This window comes from Talpa occidentalis, unplaced genomic scaffold (genome assembly GCF_014898055.3).
Source record: "Talpa occidentalis isolate TD23 unplaced genomic scaffold, MPIMG_talOcc4v2.1 talOcc4.7, whole genome shotgun sequence".
Classification (NCBI taxonomy): Eukaryota; Metazoa; Chordata; class Mammalia; order Eulipotyphla; family Talpidae; genus Talpa; species Talpa occidentalis.
The window spans coordinates 61,907,768-61,932,033 of NW_023605083.1; the positions used below are offsets into that span (position 1 = coordinate 61,907,768).

The following is a 24,266-nucleotide window of genomic DNA, read 5'->3' on the forward strand; positions in this document are numbered from 1 at the left end:
TGTATATTGGTGTTTCACTGGTTATTATTGCAAAGACAGAAATCTATCACCATGTTGGATAGAGAGAAATGAATGTTGATAGTAAAATTTGATGGATTTAAATTTTCTATTTTGGAATCTATCTTCACTTTAAGAATTAAATTCTGTATATACCACATGAGTGAAACCATATGGTGTTTGTCTTCGTCTGGCTTATGAAAACAAACATATGAACTAAATAAAACAAAAATAAACTTTTGGACTCTAAGCTAATTAGTGGTTACCAGAAGGAAAGGAAGAAAGGGTGAGGGTAAATCAGGGAAAAGGGGACAGTGGTCTGGTGAAGAATAGATTTTGGGCTTTTAGCTGTGATCTTCATACAGGATATACACATGCTGATTCTCAACAATGAGAACCTGAAACTTACATCGTGTTACTTCAATAAAAAGGGGAAAAGTTCTATTTTCCAGCATTAAAAATCAAAAGAATTCATATCTGAGTTGTGTCACTAGCATACTGCACAGACACTTAAGTAATCAGAAACATTGGAGTTTGCTAAATAAGAGCAAAAAGCACACTCTATTAGAAGCAGGTCTTGTCCAGGGGCCATTGCATTGTTAAGGCTGCAACTTCACCAGTCTGTTCATTGGTACCAGATCTCAACTCAAGTTTTATTTGGCTCTATCCAGCTTAAGTGTGATTCTCAACCTTTCTCTTCTCTTTTATTGAGTACCTGGGAATTTTTTTAAAAATAAAAACAGGCTTTTAAGTTCACAAAAACTGAACAAACTCTGAGGATTGAACACCATACGCTTTGAAAAGTTGAAGGTCCAGGTTGGAGAATTAGCATTTTTTAAAAAGATTTATTTATGTATACAAGAGCTGGGGTACGGGCCAGAGGTGCAGGGGCTGAGAGGATTCACCAGAGACAGAGTGGGGAGCAGAAAAGGCAGATCTACTGAAATACACTGCTGAGGGGAGCAGCAGGCGAGACATGAGAGGTCTGCTGTGTCTTGTGGGTTGCTCCCTGGCCAGCTGGGGATGGAAGTAGTGCTACAGTGGCTGGCAATAGCTTGACAGCGCTGTCTTTAACCCCTGCACCACCATGGAGGCCCTGAGAATTAACATTTTAACAAGTGTTCCAGGTGTCTCTTGTGATCTATTTGGGACAGCAACTTAGTGTGGCAATTAAGGTGGTTGGGAATGGCCATCAGCCCTCCTGCACCAGGCCTCTCATTGCCCAGCTACTCTGAGACAGGATGTGGGACCTCCCTGTTCAAAACCTTTTGATTACGTTCCTTTGAACACGATGAAGGCTGCTCTTGGCGTTCCTGATGGCCTCTCTCTAACCACGATATCATTTGTAGTCCTGTCTGCCACCATGTCTCTCTCTGTGCCATTCTTGTCCTCTCCACCCAGTCTCTTTGCGCCGAAGTGATCATCTGAAAAGTCCAATCTGATCATGTCTATCCTCTCCTCAAAGCCCCGCCTGCCCTCCCCATTGTTCTTAGAACCAAGCCCACGCTCCTGTAGGTGATGTGCTTTGTAAAATTCCATGACTGCTCACAGCTTCCTTGAATTTCATCCTCTCCCTTCCTCTGCCACCCAGCCTGGCTTGCTTTGCTTTATATCCCAGTCTTTGGTTCAAATACTCCCTCAGACAGACAGCACTTTCTGACCTTGTGTGTTACATGAGCTCATAGAACCTAGCACTGCTCCTTCCTAGCCAATCACATAAATACCCATACAGGTCATACATGCCAGCCAAGCTCCCCTGTACAACATCATTTCCATAAGAGCCTGCACCCCAGCACCTAGCGAGAGGCTAACTCAGGTGCAACTGTCACCACTGGATGAACAAATATTTGAATGAACAAATGAAGACCAATCTTTGCCAAACTTAGGCTAGAAGCGCTGACCTTCTTCATACTTGGGTTCTCAGCTCAGGGTCTCTCTCCCATGTCTCCCTCCCTGCTCCCCACCCAGATGCCACTGTCCTCAGAGCTGTATTTGTCTTTTACTTGTTAGAGCCTCTAAATTACAGTTCATTTTCTTGAACATTCTTTTTTTTTTCCTTTGCACAATGTTATCGAGGTGTATAATATACATGTCATCAAGTTCATAATTTTAAGTGTGCAATTCAGTTATTTTTAGTAAGTTTACTATCACCATAATCCAGCTTTATGACGTTTTCCTCACTCTACTAAGATTTCCTCGTGCCCTATTATAGTTAACCTCCATCCCCAACCCAACCCCCAGCTAACACTAGTCTACCTTTTGTGTCTTTAAATTGCCTGTTCTGGACATTTTGTATAGGTGGAATCATCCAACATGTGGCTTTTACGCAGCTTTTTTCCACTTGGCATAGAGATGAGGTTCTTCCATGGTACAGGCTCTATCGATGTTTCATTTCATGAGGAGTAGGATTCATCTCATGGCTGTATCAGTTCTTGGCTTTGGTTCATTCACAAGTTCATGGGCTTATGGATTATTTCCACTGTAAACTATTATGAACTATTATAATTTATTATGCCACAAATATTCGTATGCATATCTTCTGGGGACATGCATTTTCACTCATTTTGGGTGTGCACCCCAGAATGGACTTGCTGGGTTATATGATAAATCTCTGTTAAACTAGTTGAAGAACTATCAGATTGTTTTCCAAAGTGGCTGCCCCCGTCAGCAATTGGTGAGGGTTCTAATTTTTCCATATCCTAGCCAATGCTGGCCATTATCTGTTTTGATTGGAACCAGCTTAGTGGACCTGAAGCAGCCTTTCATGGTGGTTTTAACTTGCATTTCCCTGGTGGCTAATGATGCTGAGTTTCTTTTCATGTGCTTATTGAGTGGGTTCTGTTAGTAAATGTTCCACCACACTTGGCATCTTCTCATTGCAGGTGCTCAATGTTTTTTAAGCAAGGGACCCTCTTCTTGACTATGGGAGAGGGTTCTCAACCACTCTCAACCATTCAGCCACTCATCATCCTTTGGATCACTGCCATCACCCCTACCTGTGCCCTGGCTGCTTGCAGGGATGGGGGAGGGGGTTGGGGGGAGTGGCTCATTAATCTCCTTCTTTACATTTATTTTTATTGCTTTCTCTCTTTTCTGTCTGGTTATTTTCCCTTCACACCACAGCTTTTTGCTTTAATTTAATCATCTTCACTAACCTATTTGTGTTATATATTTTGTGATAAACTATATGTACGCTACACCTAAAATGTACATAACATAAAATTTACCCTTTCAAACATTTTTAAGTGCACATTCTTTGACATGATGTCATTCATATTACTCTGTAATCATTCCTACTAAGACCCCCAGAACTTCTTCATCACCCCAAACTGGAACTCTGTTATCTTTAAAAACTAGTTCTTTTTTCCCTTCTATTCATCATTGAATTCCTCATTCTGTCTTCCCTCCAACTCTAAGCAAACTCTGAGTGTCTTATTTTATATGTAATACCCTCTAGTTGTCTACCCAAAGGAATTTTAAATACTTTTATTTGAAATTGTAAAAATGCCAGTAAGATGGCTAAAATAGTAAAAATGCCAGTAAGATGGCTAAATCTCAAACTAATATGTTAATGTCCTTTGGAGAGGCAAGCTAGAAAGGCAGTCACTTTACATATTTAAAAGTAATGTTTCAAAATAAAGTTACTAGGAAACTGTTACATGCTAGATTTTTAAAGAGTTTGCTGCCACAGAGATTCCTTTCTTCTGGGGAGTGAGGTGCCCATTGCCAACATAGTGGAAGTGTCTTGGCTTTGTTTAACTGGGTGAATTGCTGGAACCACAAATTACACCTGTTTGGCTCTGCAGTCTTTTCTTGAATTTTGTTTATTTGGTGCCTACACAAAACTGTATCAATCCAAGTTAAAGAAATGGTGACTTAGCTGCCGTTTTAATGAAATATACCAATTTGCTCTCTTGTTCTATTTAAAGAGACTGAAAACTAAGTGTTTGCAAAAAGGGATATAGAAGGGCCTCCCTGATGGTGCAAGCAGTTGTGTGCAGTGTTGTGAAGCTGTCCGCAGCCTCTGCAGCACAGTTTGATCCCAGCCGGCTGGGGAGATACCCACATGGTGCAGCAGACCTTTCCTGTCTCACCCGCTGCTCCCCTCAGCAGCGTATTTCAGTCAGTCTGTCTGCTCTGTTCCCCTCTCTGTGGGGATTCACTCTGTGAATCCTCTCACCCTCCCGCACATCTGGCCTGTACCTGTTCTTGTATAAATAAATCTTTAAAAAAAAAAAAAAAGGAGCACAGAAAATTCTAGTAAACTGGAATTTTTCTCTGAAAGAAACTTAGTACTTATTTACATTTTTTTTAAAGATTTTATTTATTTATACAAGCACTGGGTACAGTCAGAAGTGCAGGAGGTTCAGAGAATTCACCAGAGCCAGAGAGGGGAACAGAACAGGCAGATCGACGAAATACACTGCTGAGGGGAGCAGTGGGCAGCAGGAGAGGTCTGCGAGCCATGTGGGACCCTCCTCCGGTGGCGCGGGAGCAGCCGGGGATCAAACCAGAGCTGCAGAGGTTGGGGGCAGCTTCGCTACCCAGCGCTGAACCACTGCACCACCAGGGAGGCCCTACTTATTTACATTTTTAAAATACAAATTGAGGCCTGTTAAAATTTTTAAGAATTTGAGTAAAACTTGATTTGAATGAAGAAAAGACTTTCCTAGAGAAAGGTGGAAACAAAGAAAGGAAGTTATTGGCTGTTTGTGATTGATTGTCCTGTTAGTGACTCTTTTTGATTTCATAAGCTGGAGGAATTTATAGGTTTAGATTTGGTTTTCCTTATATAGGCCATGGCATTTAAGCTACCACAGCCTAATGGCCTGCTAGTTTGATTAATTTAACAGTATATACAACATTTCTTACTCGTGCTTAAAACGAGAAACAAGATGTGTGCCATATAGGCAAGTTGGAGATTCTGGCTGTAATAACACCTTTTGAAAATGGCATGTTTCCTATCATCAAGGAGATAGGAAAATCACATTAAGAAAAGGATGTTGCTTCTCTATATGTAAAACTTACTGCCTGCCAGGAGAGAGATTGTTCTCCTGGAAGGGCAGATGTTCTCAGTTACAAAAGGGGAAAAGCATTTGGACTCTTCCGGTGGTGAATAGAGGCCACAGGTTACAGCTTTCTTTGGACTTAGCTTTCAAAAGCCATTCTGCTGAGGGCCTTTTGTTGCCAGCTGTGTTGAGCCGCTTGGCCTTTGTATTTCATGGAGACATTGAGGATTGTTTTGTATGGGGACTCTGGACAAAAAGACACATTTGGGACCAAAAGTCCTTTCTACATTGTATACACACAAAAAGATTTCTCTGAATTTACCTCACGCCAAAGGAAATATTTCATTGTATATTGTTTTATTCCTTAAAACTTAAGGACAGTGCATCACAGAGGGGACAGTAAAGATAGGATTTATGGCTCTTATATGGCTAAATTTTCACAATATCCCCTCTCTGAGAATCACTGAAATTTTTTTTTTTTTTTTTTTTTTTTTTTTTTGCATAGAAAAACTGGGGTATAAGCCTGAGGTGCAGTGCAGGGGATGAGAGGATTCACCAGAGACAGAGCAGGGAGCAGAACAGGGGGATTTACTGAAGTACACTACTAAGGGGAGCAGTGGGTGAGACAGGAAAAGTCTGTGCCATATGTGGGTCAGCTTCCTGGCAGGTACTGATTCAGGCCATAGCAGTGATAACCTTGAGACTTAACTCCTAGGCCACCAGGGGCCAGTAGGTCCCTTAGTATTCATGTGAAAGGCTCTATTGTCAACTATATTTGCTACATTGTTGATAGTTATTATTATTCCTCTGTGTTACTCCTTATTTGTCAAGTAAATGAAGTCACAAGCTTTGACAGCTCTCAATTATCTATGTCTAGGTAAGGAATATTCCTGATGTATTAAAAGGCTCAGTCTTCTTTGTCATGTTATTTCTTCACCATGTTCTTTTGTCAGCAAAGGTAGCTGATATGACTGAGCATATCCTGTGACCTGAGTGCTGTGCTGGTTCCCTACATGTACCATCTCATATAATCTCCAATGTGACCCTACAAAGGAGAACTGTTATTAGTCCCATTTTACAGATGTGGCCACTGTGGCAAGGTGAAGTTAAGGAACACATCAAAGTGAACATTAGAACCCAGGTAGAAAGGCTTTTTTTTTAACCTTTTTATATGCATATTGATGAATGCATGTTCATTTTACTGTTAGCTAAAACAGGAGAGCTACAAGGATGGGACAGGAAATACTACACATCCAGTTACATTTGAATTTTAGATTAAAAATGAAGAATTTGTTAGTATTAGTATGTACCAAAGATTTCATGGGATATACTCATATAGGAAATTGTTTATTGGTTACCTAAAATTCAAATTTAACCGTATGTCCTATATTTTAACTTTCTACCTCTGGGGAGGGGTATTGCAAAACGGATAAAAGGAAGTTCTTAGTGTATTTGATTGTTGTGGTCTGGAACTGTTAGCAGGGTTAGGATTTTTTGTTGTTTTACTATGACTTTATTCATTTTAGGAATGCAATAAATTATGGTAGGCTTTAAAACAGTCCTATATATTTTCAGTATACACAGTATACTGACACCTATCAGCAGTATCACATATACGGATAGCCTGTCTTCTGATATACTTTTATCCTAGAAATTAAGGCTTCCAAATGTGACCCTTATCCAGATTTGTACCTCATTAATTTCTCTACAAAGTAAAACCAAGATTCCCTTGGGTTGAGAGACAGAGTAGGGAGGAAACCAGGGGGATTTACTGAAACACACTACTAAGGGAAGCAGTGGGTGAGACAGGAAAAGTCTGTGCCATATGTGGGTCAGCTTCCTGGCAGGGACTGATTCAGGCTATAGCAGTGATAACCCTGAGACTTAACCCCTAGGCCACCAGTAAGGAATGGGCTTCAGTTTGTTTGTCTTGAACTCAAAAAATCTCTCCTTCAGTCTGAGCATATTATGATTTTTCTGTAGCATGGTCTAGGATTTTCATTTTAGCTGGGCCCTCAGTGTTGACCTGATTTCATTTTCTGCAGATAGTTTCATCATCCCAATTTTTAAAGTGTTGATGAAATATTCTTGTACTTTACCAACTCTATTGCTTAGGAAATCTCTCTCTTGCTCAGTGGTCACCTCTTAAAATAGATGACACTGGCCTGGATATTCCCAGCAAGAGGTCTGAGATGTTCACAAATATTTCCTGAACACACCACTCTGTTTCCTTTATGCACATTTTGAACGTTCCAACAGCGGGAGAGACAAATGATGATAAAGCTCTAGAAATAGTCTCTTGTTGCTGTCTATGTATGTCAGAGCCCAATGGCAGATAAACCTGTCTTCTTGTGAATGACCTACCCCAATCCAACTAACTTTGAGACAGGGTCCATTTGCAAGGACCAAAATCTGTGACTTCCCACAGAACGAAGCTAAGCAAATCAAACACAGAGCTTGGCAGAAACCATTGGTCTTCAGTGCTCTTGGAAGGTTGCCAATCTGGTTCCCACTCAGGCAGAGATTTATTTAACTAGTTGATTTGTAAATAAGTTGTCATTAGTGTCCCCAAGGATTTGGGATAGTCCCAAGTTATTCCTGAAAAACAAATTATTCATGTGGCCATTTACAGTATTCTTTGTCCTTCTGAAACAAATCAGCAATCACAGAGATCTTATAAATCTTGAGTGAAATTCTCAGGAATATCTGCTGGGTGCATAAGCAGAAAGTTCTTGCTTCATCATATAAACACTGAAGCTTAAGTGAACATCTAGTGTCCCTTTTGATCAAGTAGCTGATGCCTTCCCTATTTATCCCTTTTTGTTGTTGTTGAAGTAATATTGTCTTATTATATAGGCTTCAAGTATACAGCCTTTTATTTAACTTATTTATTTATATTGTTATTGATGTACTATTATTTTACATCCTTGCTAGTGTTGACAGTATAGGATCCCCCTCCCCCCACCAGGTATAGTTACTCTAGTCCTCCTGCTACCAAAGCACTCATAGGCCCCACCATTCCCCTGTTTTCTCCCCCTCTACGCACTCTCTAAAAGCCAAAGATCAGGGCCTCCCTGGTGGTCAAGGGGTTAAATCCCAGCACTATGAAGCTATCAGCAGCCACTACAGCATGAGTTCAACCCCTGGCCAGAGCAGCAGACCTCTCCTATCTCGCCCACTGCTTCCCCCAGCAATGTATTTCAGTAGATCCACCTGTTCTGCTCCCCACTCTGTCTCTGGTGAATCATCTCACCACCCCCGACACCTGCACCTCTGGCCTACAGCTCTTGCATGCATAAATAAGCAAAATACACCCAGCTCTTGTATGCATAAATAAAATAAATCTTTAAAAAAATTTAAATAAAAAATAAAAGCCAAAGATCAATGGTCAGTTCTCAAGTGTTGGTTTTAAAGTTTGCCTTTGACTCTTTGTTTGGTTTTTCTATATTCCACATATAAGTGACACCATGCCATATTTACCTTTCTTCTTCTGGCTTATTTCACTGAGCATAACACCTTTTAACTTACCCGTGTTACTGCAGATGGCACAAGTTTATCTTTTTTGACTGTTGAGTAGTATTCCATTGTGTATATATACCACATTTTCTTGATCTACTCATCCATTTTTGGGCATTTAGCTTGTTTTTCTGTCTGGGCTATTGTAAATGCTGCTGCTATAAACATAGGATTGCAGGTTTCCTTTTAAATTAGTGTTTTTGTGTTTTTGGATAGATACCTAGGAGTGCGATTGCTGGATTGTATGGCAGATCCAGTTTTAGTCTTTTGAGAAACTGCCACACTTCTTTCCATAGGGGCTGGACAGTCTACAGTTCCACCAGCAGCTTGGCCATACGTATGTCTTCTTTGGAGAAGTGCCTATTTAGCTGCTCTGGTTCTTTTTTAATTGGGTTCCTTGTTTAATTTTTGTTGAGTTGTATAATTTCTTTGTAGATATTTGATCTTAGTTCCTTGTCATATACATGATGTGCAAATACTTTTCCCATTCAGTAGGGTGTCTCTTCATTTTAGTTACTGCCTCTTTCACCATGCAGAAGCCTTTTAGTTTGATGTAGTCCCAATTTTTTATATTCTCTTTTGTTTTACTTGCTGAGTGAAATCATATGATGTTTGTCTTCCTCTGTCTGACTGATGCCACTAAGCATAACACCCTCTAGGTCCATCCATATTACTGCAAATGCCAGGATTTCACCTTTTTTAATATAGCTGAGTATCGCATTGTGTATATACCTCACAACTTCTTTACCCACTGATCTGTCAGTAGACACTTAGGTTGTTTCCAGCTCTTGGCTATTTTGAATAGTGTTACAATGAAAATGGGGGTGTATATATCTCTTCACACTGGTGTTTTCATATTCCTTTGAAGAGACACCTAGAAGTGGGATAGTTGGACCATAGTTTTTCTATTCACAATTTTTTGAGGCATCTCTGTACTGTTCTCCACAGTGGCCGCACCAATCCCCATCCCCACCAACCTTGTGCAAAAGCTCCTTTTTCTCCACAATCTCTCCAACACTTGTTTCTTGTGATTCCATTCATTCTCACAGATGTGAGGGGATTTGTCATTATTGTTTCCATCTCTTTCTTCTGCCATCTTCCAATGGCCCTCACCCTTGCTTCTTCCTATAAAAACATGTAGTGTATATGGTAAAACTCATGACACACATGCATATTGTAGGTAAAAAGAAAATGTGACAAGAGGATTAATTCATTGGCCAGAAGAAGAGAAACTGATAGATTCACCTACCAAGAATTGGGCAGTTTTGATGTCAGTTGAGCTGCTATGGCAACAATTGCTTCTTAGAAGTAAGCCAAGTAGAGATGTCACGTTTGTTGTAGCTTTACATTCTTATGTTTATTTCGGAAGGGGAAAAAAAATGTGCCAGCAACTGCAGTCTCCACTTCCTCTCCCAAAGAAATATGGGATGGAAAGTGGAATATCGGAGCAGTCATCATACTCTCCACAGACTCCTGTACTGTGAGTTTGACCCTAACATGATGAGTTTTCTAGTGAATTTCAATATAGAAGAATAATGAGAATAATAGCTTACTGTTTTCTCAGGCTGTCCCCTGTGTCCTATACCATCTGAGTACTTAGAGCATTTGTGTTATTTAATTTTTACCACAAGCATATGAGGAATGTAATATGAGTATCTTCCGTTTACAGAGTACGAGAAGGAAGAGAGAGACTAATCTAACACAGGCAGCCCTTGCTCTTATGACTGTGTCCATAACCCGTAGCACCAAATGATGATGTTTCTGTGTAGACATGTAAAGAGGGTCTCACAGGCCCTAATCACTAAAGAGCTTTTCTGTAGTTCTTTCTGCAATTGTTCTTTGAATGCAAAGCTGGAGTTTACTGGTGGGAGAAGATTAGATTTTCATCCCAGAGAATTGGTTGTTTTTGAGGTTTGCCCTTGGGTCTTCATCCTATCAACATTCTGATTAAATTTTTCATTATTATCCTACTGCAGTGATTCATGAATATGATAAAACAGAACTGTCTCTTCAGTAAATAAGGGAAGCTGGGCCTACAGTGAATAAATAGACCTTTCATTGTATCTGGAAAAATTCAGCATACAGTTATTCTGCATTTTTTATTAGGAGACTGCTCTAGCCACCATGCCTGAGTTTGGGGCAGTTTTTTCATAGTTTTTCCTAAGATATTGGCATTTCTATGTTATACAATATTTGTTAACTTTCAGGGGGAAAAATCCACTCATTGAATGTTGTGTTGCATGCTTTTATATGTGGCAAACCATATTTAAATAAGCTCAAATCTTGAGGGTGATTTTTCAAATTCATGTCAATAAATCCTGAGGACATTTTGGAAAAAAGCTTATTTAAGTTGAGAAATAGACAAACATTCATCTACTGAGAACTATTATTTTTATTATTCTTAATGTGTTTTTAAAATTTGGTTCTTCCAAAGAAAATATAAACAAATCCCAAATATGGAAAAAATTTCCAAGTTTATATTAGATTTATCCTAGGAGTGACATAGGAAAATCCCTCTTAAGAGAAATGCATTGCAAAAGAAGAAAAGACTCTTTTTCTTTTTCAAATAAAAATATGCATGCTTCTAAGCATGTTTCGTAGATTTTGATAGTTTATTAAAATAAAGCTATCCTCCATGTGGATTTTATAACTTTCTTATCCTTGATAGTCATTGATCCACCCTTCCTATTTTCTTTTCTCACCTTCTTCTTTCCCTTCTTCTCTCCTCTATTTCCCGCCTTGCTCCTTCCTTTATTTGCTTCCTACATCCTTCCTTCCCCCCTCACTCATTTCCTTTCCCCAGATTCAAGCGCAGTTATTTTTCCTGCATTGTTTCATTCAGCATTCACAATACCCTATGAAATAAGCACCCTCATGTATACTGATCTGTACAACAGATGGAACTGATCCTCTGGAAAGTCAGTGACTTTCCTAAAGTCACAAAAATCTGTAAAAGTGGAGTCAGGATTCAGTCCTAGTTTGGTAATATTCCAGAGCCCATAATATTTTATATTCTGTATAATGAATAAGTATTTCTTTTATAATCGGGAAAATATTTTCATTAAAATTGAGTGACAATGATCCTCTAGTAGAAAAAAATTGTTCAAGAACTGACCTGATCTAAGACCCTCTGGCTTTTTGGACTGGCCACAGCAAAGTTATGCAGCAGCAAATTGGCACAGATTTGTAATAACAAGAGCTAACACCAACTGAGAATCTAAAAGGAAGTTTCTATTGGCTCTATTAGCATTAATTCATCCTGTGCTGTCACCACAAATCCATGATATGGACACTATGCAGTTGTTCCCATTTTAAAGATTAGGAAATTGAGGTACAAGGGGGTAAAGTAAGTTGTGGAAGGTCCCACCTGAAATCACTGGAGGATGAAGATTGAGTCTTCAGCCCATATGCACCTAACACCATGCTAGATCTTCCTTTTCTGGGGAATTCTGAGCCAGTTAACTTCACAAACAGCCCTTCACATGGAGTCAGATCTATAGCAAAGAAAGGACCGCAGATTAAGCTTTCCCTACAGAGGGGATCAATAACTTTCACATTCTTTATGCAACTGACATGTCTGAAAAGTGGCATATCTGTGATTCAGAAGCAAAGGCGCAGAGAATTGCTACAGACAATATAAGAGAAAAAGGGGAGGTCAATTGAACTTGCCCATGGTAAACGTTAGCAATTTGGAGGTCAACATGATTCTTTCATATGAAATACTAAATTCTTCTTAGAAATCATCTTATAGAAAAATTTAGTTTGTATAGTGTTTTAAAAGTACATTTTTTTATTTGCTGAAAAGTTCAAGAAGTACTTTACCCAGTGTAGTTGAAAGGGCTGTTTTGTTGAGTTGAAAAGGAAATTTCCTGGAAACCTGATCAAATGGGGATTTTTTGGAGCTAGTCAAAACAGACTCACTGCTAGGAGCATCTGATAGATATGTGTTGATGTGTTCCAAGTTCATTGCTTCGTGCCTCACTGCTGGGGTAGCTCCCCTTCCAATGACATCTGCAATCTGATTCCATCATCACTCTTACCCCCACCCCATGACTATTGCAGTTACACTATTGTCATCTCTTGCCCAGATCATTCCAAGACTTTCTGAGTGGTCTCCTGACTGTTCTTTTCCCGCCACAAAGCAACAGCTGCAGTGACCTTTTAAAAATCTAAGTAAATGAGTGGCTTTTTATCTTATTCAGGAAAAAAGCACCCAAACTATTCATCAAAGTGGCGAAGCCCTCATGATCTGGTTTGGTCAAGCTGCTTCTTTAATTACGCTCCCTGCCTCCCTCCACTCACCCAGTCCCCTTCAACCATGGTTGCTCCAAACATGGCTGCTCAAAGTCTCCACAGCTGCTGTTCCCCATGCTGAAATGCTTTTCCCCTCAATATTCCCTGGCTCACTCTCGCACTTTTCCACATTATTCCTCAAGTGTTACCTTATCAAAGAGTCTCTTCACGATCATGAAAGTAGTATTGTCTGCCATCAATAACTATCCCGTTCCCATGCTTTACTTTTTTTTATAAAAATAACTACCTCCTGGGCCTCCCCGGTGGCGCAGCGGTTGAGCGCTGGGTTGCGAAGGTGCCTGCAGCCTCTGCAGCACCAGTTCGATCCCTGGCTACTCCCCGGCCACCGGAGGAGGGTCCCACATGGCGCGCAGACCTCTCCTGCCGCCCGCTGCTCCCCTCAGCAGTGTACTTCGGTCCTTCTGCCTGTTCTGCTCCCCGCTCTGGCTCTGGTGAATTCTCCACCCTCCCGCGCTCCTGACTGTACCCAGTGCTGGTATAAATAAATAAATAAATCTTTAAAAAAAAATAAAAAAAATAAAAATTAAAAAAAAAAACTTTCTAAAAAAAAAATCTCTATTAAAAAAAAAATAACTACCTCCTGATGATAATAATATATTTCTAATAGCTACATGGAATCATAATCTCTATATTATTAGAAATAATATATTTTTAATCATTAATTCAATTGGCCTTTGAATTCCTTTTCTATTATTTATTTTTTAATCTTTCTCCATCTTTATACCCTATGAGAATAAAAACTCTATAAACACAAAGATGTTTAATTCTGTTCTTATCTATTCAATAAATTTTAATTAATGCCTACTTATGACCAGCTATGGGCTTCTAGAAATTAACAAAGGAGTCTATACCCTGTACTCATGTCAATTACATTTTGGTAGGGAGAGGTAGATAAGAAACAAATAAGTACATACATTGTATGGAAGATGGTGATAAGTGACTTGGAGAACAGCAAATCTGAATGTTGTAGGGTGGGGTGACCTGGTTATGACCAACAGAGCTGTAATAAGAGACAGGTCAGGATTCGATCCCAGGCCTTTGGATCTAGAGTCCCTGTTTTTCACTGACACTTCACTAGACTGTGAAATGAGGAAAGCACCATGGATGACATACTGTTTTCCTCCTAGCTCTAAGTCCCATGTCTCTGACTGTTTCAGATGCTCCTACCCATCCCAAGCAAGTAAATTCCTGACAGAAAGCAGCAGCACTAACAGTAACAACTATGTAAACACACAGTTCTCATCTCTGTACTTGCCTCTCTTATCTCAGCCAGTCTATAAATTACTTAGCAGTCAGGCTCCTCCATGCCTGAGTCAGAGCTTTACTCATTTATGCTATCTGTCTGGCTTCTTAAGTTATTTGAAACTGCAGTGTCGGCTCCTAAAATTAACTAGAAAGAAAGAAAAGAAAAGGAAGGAAGGAAGGAAGGAAGGAAGGAAGGAAGGAAGGAAGGAAGGAAGGAAGGAAGGAAGGAAGGAAGGAAGGAAGAAGGAAGGAAGGAAGGAAGGAAGGAAGGAAGGAAGGAGGGGCAAGAGGAAAAGAAAAGGGATGAGAGAGGAGGGGAGGAGCAAACCAGAGGAGACGGAGAGGGAGAGAAGGCAAAGTGATGACTCGAGCTGGAGAATCTTCAAAGATAACGTGGGTGTGTGTGTCTTGGTTGACTTTATTAGAAGCTACTGTGGTTTCTAAAGTAATTTTACTTTGGCCACAGTCCCATTCCAATAGAGACTTTTAATGTGCTGTGGAAGCAGTTATTAACATTCTCCATAATATAAATGATCTTAACCCTTTATAATCTAAGAGGCTACTTAGTAAGTCATTAACTCACTCTGTGTACATAAACTTAGAATGCCTTGAGCTTGTAATCCCATCATCTTCGGTGAACTTACATTAATTAACATGTAAGTACTTTACTATGTTCAGGATCGTCGAAGGAAAAGACCTATTTTCTCATTGGTTAGGTCTCAGTATTAAAAACTTTGATGAGTAAGTCAGAGGCTGATGCCAATACTTCCTCTGGGATAATTAGAATTAGGAAAATTTTAAATGTCAAGATTTAGTCTTTTTTTTCCCCCTTAATAGTACTAAAAATCCTTATGGGTCTTTCCATAAATTACCAACTTGTACTTTAAAAGTTTTGGGGAAACACTTGGGAATTACTAGGAAAGGTTTGCAGCTCCAGATTTTAAAAATAATTCTCCACCTTACCTAAATTTGATAAGGAGTTAAGCAGCACTGGATAAAACAGTAGTTGTGATTTAGAGCACACATCACTTTTGAGATACAAATTTGAAATACATATTCTCTGGTTTTACTCCTGAGAAAGGTCCTTTACGACTCCACACTGGTGGCTTGGTTCCCACCAGCTCATCTGTGAACACGCAGTGAACATTCCAAGTATACTTGGCATATTTTATATTTTCAATGCCACATCGAAAGAGGACCTTGTTTTTACACTATGTCTCCACCAGAACATGAACTCTGGAGTGTTTACTAGTTTTTTTATTTTTTATTTTTATTTATTTATTTATTTTTAAAGATTTATTTATTTATTTATTTTTAAAGATTTATTTATTTATTTATGCAAGCACTGGGTACAGTCAGACGCGCGGGAGGGTGAGAGAATTCACCAGAGCCAGAGCGGGGAGCAGAGCAGGCAGAAGGACCGAAGTACACTGCTGAGGGGAGCAGCGGGCGGCAGGGGAGATCTGCGCTCCATGTGGGACCCTCCTCGGTGGCCGGGGAGCAGCCGGGGATCGAAGTGGAGCTGCAGAGGCTGCAGGCAGCCTCGTAACCCAGCGCTCACCCGCCGCGCCAACTGGGGAGGCCCAATTTACTAGATTTTTAAAATGCTTCATTTGTTCAATAAAATTAAGTTCTCAGTCAAGAAACAAAGAACTGGGGGCTCATAGGGTTTTGCTGTTGTGAATTACCGAATGATACATGAGTACCTTCTTGTCAGAACTCAAGGAGCTGAGGATGTGAGGCCCCTAGTACTTAGTCCTGTGTATCTGGCTTCCCTCCCCAGGGGGACTGTGTCCTCTTTGTGGGTGTCTCTCTCTCCCACCTTGTCTTTCTAATACTCAATAGCCCGCTTTCTCCATCCTTGTCACGGGATTTCCCGTGTTCCTTTCCCCAAAAGATTTTAGTTTGGATTATTATCTGACTTTCTCTTTATAATGGTGTCATTTGTGGGCAAATAATGGTGTCAACAGTGGGCAATCTGGATGACAGAATGTCACGTTGTCAGTATAAAAAAGGCACGGCCTTGCTGCCATGTGATTGATACTAAATTAAAACATCTCAATGGGCAAATGTTGCTTGGGTTTTGGAATGTTTCCTTGGAGAGTTTTTAAAGGTCTTTGGAAAAAAAGAGTCTTAAGGGGTGGGGGTGAATGTACTGCGGTCAACATTTCCTTATGTTAGAGAGTTTGGCAAAGGAGAGGCCCAGATGAGGATGCAGGGAAAGGAAATAAATGTGGAACAGCAGGAAAGGAACTTATTCGGGCACAGGATGCCAGAGACCTGAAAGGAAATGAAGGAAAGGCAGGCACTGAAAATTAGGCCAAGAACGGGAGTAAACACAGTTCAAGAGCCAAGTGCTCTCATATGACACCATCCTTGCCTGTGCATTCACCGCTCTCTCCTTCCCCTGCTGATAGATGACTGTGTCCACTGTGTGTGACTCCCGGACAGGCTGTGTATCAGAGTGAGATGGACAGACTAAATAATAGGGATGCCAGATCAATCCCAGAATCCTTCCTTCCTTCCTTCCTTCCTTCCTTCCTGCCTGCCTGCCTGCCTGCCTGCCTGCCTGCCTGCCTGCCTTCCTTCCTGCCTGCCTGCCTTCCTTCTTCCCTCCCTCCCTTCCTCTCCCCCTTCCTCTTTCTCTCTTCTGCCTATTCTCCATGTGAACTACCTTGGGAAATACTGACTTGCAAAAATTTTACAAACTGACCACCACTCAACAACCCAACCTACCCTTAAAGAAGAGATGGTTTTAGAAGGGTGATAAAATGGAAATCATTGAAAAAAAAAGAGCCCATAGACTGACACATGTCGATATTATATGTTAAACATTCAGAAGTTGATAGTTAAAACAATCTATGGATGCGTCATCCTTTGAATGAAAAGGCAACATTATCTAGTGATGATCTTCTTGTCCTTAAATAAGAACCAGAGATCAATGCAGAAATGTCTGCAGTAGGAAATCCATAAATATACAAAACATTCAGATGAATAGGGTATTTGAATGCAAAACATTTGAATGCAAAAACAAGCAAATGATGTGTGTGAATCCAAGGAGTTTGTTGGTTCCTTTTATAATTAAATCAAAATTATTTGCTTCCCTATATCAAAATGTTGGAGGTTGTCAATTACTATTATTTTTAAGGATTTTTAACTCAAGTGGCTAACTCTGTAGAGTGGAGTTAGTTCTAGTCATTTCTTGTTCTGATTTTCCACTTTGTTTAAATTATTAATCTCACATCTGTATTGCCTGACACTTGCCCTGCACCAAGTCACATACAGGTCCCTTTTCCAAATAAATGTTTTATCTTGTGGTATAAGACACCACAAGTGCTCACATCACAACATAACACAGCAAATAAAACTTAAATATTGTCTTTAATTTCACTATCTCTGTAGTCAGAATTTCCCATTAACTCTTTCCCACCACTCCAGTCTTTCATCTGACTCCACAGAATCTTTAAAGTTTCTTAATTATCAAAGTGAATTGCAGTTTCAAGTGTATAACATTTTTTTAAATTTTAAGATATATCACCATTGTCATAAGCAAAATATATTATCCCAATACTTACTTGTATTTCTTTAATTATGAAGAATTTGAACATCTTTTCATTAGTTTAATTGCCAAAATCATATTTATGGATAAATAACTAGTTTCCTTTTTTTCTACTAGGTAGTTGGTAATTTCCTTATTGGCTTGTAAGAACTCTTTACATATTAGAGATAATAACACATTGCTATGTATGTTGCAAATATTTTCCCTATTTTTTTCTTTCCTTAGGTTTTTGTTTTAATTTTATTTTTATATTCCCCATATAATTGCAACACCCTCCTTAGGTTTTTAATCATGCATCTGGTTCCAAGGGTATGCCCTTGAACTTGTGATTATTCCAAACTTCAATGACCTCAACTGATGATCACAGGAAAACCTCACACATATAGGGTAATTGGTTTGATGGGGGCCAACCTTTTGATATTAGTTTTGTTTGCTTTTCCATCTTATTCTTACTTTTTTTCCTAGCAGGCCTTTTTTTTTTTTTTTTAAAGTTCTTAGGATTATACCCAGCTGATGCTTTCTGGTCTTCTCCTTAATAGAAGAAGGAAATGGCAAATCCTCTTTTATGAAGGACCAGTCCTAGGCCCTCCTTTGGATTATCAGATTAGTTCTCTGTATCTCTCACTTGTCATTTTTTTCAGCTTCTACACTTCTGTAGTTGAGGGGCAAAAGGCTACTGCTGGGTCATTATTTGTTGAATTTGGATTATTTTATTCAATTTGGGAGAAAGAAAAGCCTGACAATCTCTGTCTAGTCTCACTCCTTTCCCAGAAAACTTACCTTTATTTTTGGTGTTTCTCTAGTAAGTGTATTCTATTTCTTGGGCCCCCCAGAGACCGTTCTTGCTCAGAAACACAGTATAAAGTGGGCCAGCAGCATGGCGGAGGCCACATGAGCGCTTAGGCCATAGTGAAGGAAACCCTGGTCTCTCTGACCAACCAAAACATCCACAGGCTTTGTGTCCTAGATGATGTAGGGCCTTTGGGAGCATTTAACACTTATATATCCTAACCTTTTATTTGCTTCACTGTGCTTCTAAAGTTTATCTAGGAAAAGAAATGTGCTTCTTTGATAAAATATTCTCACCTCTAATAACCATTATCACATTAAGAGATATACAATAATGAACCTATAGCATGTGCTTGGTAACCAAGCCAGTCCCTGTCACCATGTTTCTCACTTTCATGTTCTTAAGACTCAAGAGGCAACTATTAAAACACAGCTTCCCTGGCCCTGCCCCCAGAGAGTCTGTACTAGTAGGTAAAGGTGAAAGCTGCATTATTTTAACTAATGCAGAGATAGTTCTGACACCTGTGGTCTTTGGGGTCCTGGCTTTGAGAAATGTTTTCTTAGTCCATCAAGAGATCTCAGCCTTGGGCCTCCCCTGGTGGCGCAGCAGTTGAGCGCTGGGCTGCGAAGCTGCCCACAGCCTCTGCAGCACCGGTTCAATTCCCGGCCGGCGGTGAGGGTCCCACATGGTGCGAAGACCTCTCCTGCCGCCTGCTGCTCCCCTCAGCACTGTGCTCCTGCAGTCTGCCTGTTCTGCTCCCAGCTCTGGCTCTGGTGAATTCTCTCACCCTCCCATGCTTCAGACTGTACCCAGTGCTTGTATAAATAAATAAATAAATAAATAAATAAATAAATATTAAAAAAAGAGAGAGAGAGATCTCAGCCTCAGTGCCAGTCACATTTGGGATGAGAGAATCCTTTGTTCTTAGGGGACTGTCCTGTACAGTTTAAGATGTTTAGCAGTATCCCTGCTAAACAGTATCCCTCTAGCACCACCCTCCCCTCTGTTGTGATGATCAAATATATCTCAGGATACTGCAAGGCATGCCCCCAGGAGGTAAAATCATCTTCAGTTGAGATGTCAGACACAAGAAAATAAATGAAAAAAAAATTAATTAAAAACAGTTCATACCCTTGCATTGATTTCATTGAACAAACAAAAGAAATATTTTTGAGCACTTGATATGCTAGCAGACCTTTTATATGAAAAATATTTAATGTAATCACATCTGTCACTTTAATACCTTATAGCTGAAAGAAAAAGAAATATTCTTGTGAAGTAATGTCTACTCAACGTGCATATTTCCTAAATTAGTATTACCAATAGTGTTCTCTAGGATATAACCAAACATAAAATTAGTTAACAGAACATTGACATTTCTATAGGAAAGAAGTAATTCAGAGTAAGGTCAGTGTGGTTTTGTTCTAATAATGAAACAAATTTAATTTGTAAACTTTACTTATTCTAATTTGGGACTATATGAAGAAAGTGTATGACCTACCTGCTATAACACTGTGCAAAATCTTTGTTGTACCCAAACATGCCCATTTCGATGTGAACTTTTCACACAATACTAAATTGTTGAAAAATACATCACAATGTAGGTGCTCACATATTCATTGCTTTAAGTCAGTGACCTGAGGAGCCAAAAGGAAGGAAGGGGAGGGGGGGAAGAAGAAAAAGAAAGAGGAAAGAAGGGAGGGAAGGAGGGACAGAGGAAGGCAACAAAGAAAGAAATTGATGGAGGCCTAAACTCTGTAATCTCTGGTCACTGGTCAGTAAATTCTATTGAAATTCAATAGTGTAACAAGAGACACGCATACAAAAAAGAGGGAGAAGCAGTTGCTAATTGCCAAAAAAGGAAGCCAATTGACATTCAGGAACCCTGAGGAGAACAGCTGATGTCTCCACTGTAGACTTTATTCCCATTTTTGAGTGAAGATGTAAATAAAACAGGAAAGATGTAAATAAAACAGGAAAGAAGCCATTTTTATTTTTAAAGTGTCCTTTGAAGAGCATGCTCTCTGGGCAGTTGCAGATGATGTCATTTCTTTGTATTGGAAATCGGGGACCTTAGTGCACTAGGGAAAAAGACCCAGACCCGGGGGCAGTTGTCACCGCCTGCTCTGGTTAGCAGGCAGAATTGACTCTCAAAAAGAGCACCCTAGGGTCTTGGCCAGGGGACAGCCTAGGCTGGAAAGTCCTAAGAGAGCAAGAGGCAGTGACTTGCAAAGCTGGAGCGAGACAGTCACTAGGAAAATGAAAACCTCATGCATGCCTCATGGAAAGTTTGAATTCAAGAAATCTGACTTTGTTATTTCCCTCTCCCAGGGAATGTGCAAAGTAAGATAACTACCTGATCTTTTTTGGGGAAAAATGCTGTTTTCTACAAGGGGTCTTTCTGGATGTCCTTAGTCGGTGCTTTTTCAAAGGGTCATTAACATTATTTAAATATTCATGGTGGGGGAGGGAATTACAGACTGAAATTTCAGACAGCCCGGGAGTGAGGGGTGGCTGGCCACCCGCCTAATCGAGCCCCACGCCGTGTATCAGCTGCCTCCTTCCTCGCCGCTGGCTTTGTTAACACGCGCGCCTCGCGCCAGGTGTCACGACGGGGAGGGCAGCAGGAAGCCTCTGGAGGTCAGTGACATGAAAGCATCCCTCCCTACAGCTCAGTCTCCGGGCCACATCAGGGAGAGCCCCAAAACACACGGAGACCCCCTTTCTGGTCACAAAGACGCACTCCCCAAAGGTTTCCAAGCAGCCCTGTTTACCCGGGGGCAGCCGCGGCGCGGGGTAAGGGCTGAGGGACTCGCTCCCTCCTGGGTTGGAACTCAGCAGTTCCGGGGCTTGTGAGCGCGCACGGGCACTCACATACTTCCCTGGACACTCGCACACACGTTTGTCTACACCGACACACGCACGCACGCAGACACGCCCACCGCTGCCCTAACGCAAGTGCACAGAAACACGCGCAGAGCCCTCGGCCCAGTTCAGAAGCACACCGCCTCGCTTGGCCTCTCCCTCCATCCCCTCGAGCCCCCACTTCTCTCATCTAGCCATTGGTCCATTTCTTGGGGTACACACTCCGTCAAAGCCCCAGCGAGCAGTGGGAGGAAGGAGCGGGCGCTCCAGCCCGGGGCGGACCGTGGGCGGTGCGGGGGCCGGGGGGGCGGGGCGGGGCGGTGCTCCGGGCCCTCCGGCGCGCCCCGTGGCCACCGCGTCCGCAGATGCGCTCGCCCCGGCCCGGGGCTGCTGCGCGCCTTTCCTTGGAGTCTGTCGGATGCTCCTAGGAGAAGGCAGTGGCCACACCACGCGGGAGCGGAGCCCGAAGACCGCGTCCCCAGGATCTGGCGCCCAGAGGTGGGTGTCAAAAGCTGGGCGCGGCGGCCCTGGACACTACGTCCCTGGGGCGCCCTCCTGGTGTTGGGGGCTGGGGCTTGGGGAAAGGGTGGCCTGAGACAGTCTGGAGATTTGGGGAGCCCTTGGAAGCACCACGGACTTTAAAGGGCTTTTTATGGCCCTTGCCCTGCGGAGCGTGTGCGGGGAGGGGGCCTGTCTGGAACCGGCTGTGGCCATGTGGCTTTGAATTCCCAGATTCGGGGGAGGGCAAGCCTTTCGCTGCTTTATTCAGTACTTACATATGCTTTTTAAAAAATGAACTTATGAACCCTCTACACACACACACACACACACACACACACACACACACACCCCGGGCTGTACAGGAAAAGCAGTGAAATCAAATGCCTTGGCCGACTCCCCACACCCGGGAGCTGCGGTGGATGGAGCCACCGGCTCCAGCTCGCGAGGACGACGCGGGTCTTTCTTCCCTTCTTAGATGGCAGAGCTGGGGGCATTTTCGGAAATCCTGAGCTTTGCTGGGAGACTGAGACCGGGGAAGGCCGGGTCCCCGACTAGCCGGAGCCTTTTTGGACTGGGGTGCGGGTGGCTGAAATTGAGGAGCTGTTGCTGTGCTAAGAGGCAGCCCAACGCGCGGGAGGGAGCCGCGTCGGAGTCCAAGCTGAGCCCTGAAGTTTGACCTGAGGCTGGAACCCCAGCTGTTAGGGTCTGTCGTTTTAGTTCAGGGTAAAACTGTTTAGGTCCGTCTCTTGGGGCCCTCTGGGGAGACACTTTGGAGATTCGATGGGGCGGGTTGGGGTGGTGAGCGCTGGACAAGCCGAGCTTATGATGAGGGTGAAAGCGCGCGGGCACGAACGGGAGCAAGGAGATGCTGGCCGCCCCGACAAATCCTAGAGAAGCGAAGTGAAGGACAGAGGACTGCATCCAAGTCCGTGAGAGCCCGGAGCCCGGGAGCCGGCGGGGGAGGCGGGGCTGCGGGTGGGGGTGCCGGCCCGACCGGGAGCGGTGGGGCTGCCATCCGAGTGAAAATCCAAGGCGGAGGGGCGGCTGCGGGCTGTGGGGAGCCAGGCGGCCGGCAGGACTGGCTACGGAGCGCCCCCTGCGCTGAGGACAGACACTCCCTGCTTTGGGAACCCTCCCCAGTGCGCAAAAATAGGGCGTCTGGGAAGGACGTTAGGAGGGACGTTTGATTATCTCTGCAGACCTGGTAAAGTCAGTTTCCCGCCTGGGTAGAGTGGTGTGGCGCTTACAGGCTGTGGGGTCACACTGTGACAAATCTGTACCCTCCCCTGTAGCATTTTTAAAATGCAGCGACGTTAATTTGGGCAAACTTCCTCTTTTTTCCCTTCTAACTGTATTTACCTTTGAAGAGATCACTCTCTGACCCCCGTCCCTCTGTCTGTCTGTGCCTGTCTGTCTGTCTGCCCCTCCCTCTCTCCTGTACTTGTCTTTCTATTGTATATTTTATATTCTTGAATCATCGAACAAATTAACTTCTAGGAATCTTCGTTTTAACACAAGTAGGTTCACACACACCCTGAGGCAGAAGAAGTTCAAGACCATCACTCACCAGTGTGAGTGATCTCAGGAAATTTTTTTTTTTTTTTTACTTTGTTCTAATTAAAGCGCATTCACTTAAGCATCACACTTTTCTTCCTGGAAATGTTCCCAATTTAATTATACACTCTTTCTCCTAGTCTGGCAGCTTCACCAACATTGATCGATAAAATTTCATAACAGCGTGTCTAGAAATGAGGTGTATCTAGTAAGGAGTTTCTTCTTCTTTTTTTTTTTTTTTCAGTCTTACAAGAATTAAAAACTTGTCCTAAAGCCTATTATTAACAACTGTCTACTGCCAGCTCTCTCCTCCCCACTTTTGATGCTAGTCCTTTCCTTAAAGGGTATCTTCTCCTTTGAGTAGTCACACCCCAAGATCCTTGTTGAGACTGCAACTGTTTGGGGCTACACTAATAAAATGAGTCCCTGAGCCAGGAACAAGGAGAGTAATACTACTTGGGTCTCTCAGTCCCTCTCCCAGCAGAGGGTACATTAAGTGTGGGATGTTTCTATGGAGTTCATTTCAGCTTCTTTCTGGGATGCTGGATTTTGAGATGGGACAAATATTTTGAAATACCCATTATCTCATAGTTCTGGCATGACAGTTGGCACAGACTCCAGAGTTCAGGGTAGTGTCAGAATTTGTTTCACTTTCATAAGTGGTTTATTCTGACTCAGTAGCTTCAGGATCTGTGGCTAATGAGATGAAGCAGGTTGTCCTCGGTATCGGTATCAAGTGAGGGGGAAAATGATCCACTATTTGTTTTAACTCTAAAATTTTAAGTATTTTATTATCAAACTAACTTAGGGAGTGTTACTTTTTAAGATGTTAACACCTTGGACTTTCTAGTTATAATCATTGTCTAGATACCCATTTTTGCAGATGTGTTAGATTCTTAAAACTACCATGTCCCAG

The 24,266-nt window shown here is 41.9% G+C and overlaps 1 protein-coding gene across 11 annotated transcripts in view; it reads left to right on the forward strand.

The window, feature by feature from the left end:
- The window catches only part of PALM2AKAP2 (PALM2 and AKAP2 fusion), a 311,697-nt gene that overhangs the window by 190,594 nt on the left and 96,837 nt on the right, over window positions 1-24,266 (forward strand). For 2 of the 11 annotated variants that reach the window (XM_054689104.1, XM_037491605.2), the window contains exon 1: window positions 21,664-21,793. The exons of the other annotated variants lie outside the window; for them this stretch is intronic. The gene's annotated coding sequence lies outside the window, so the exon portion shown is untranslated. Of the gene's footprint in view, window positions 1-21,663; window positions 21,794-24,266 lie in introns of those variants that run through there. 11 annotated transcript variants of the gene reach the window in all.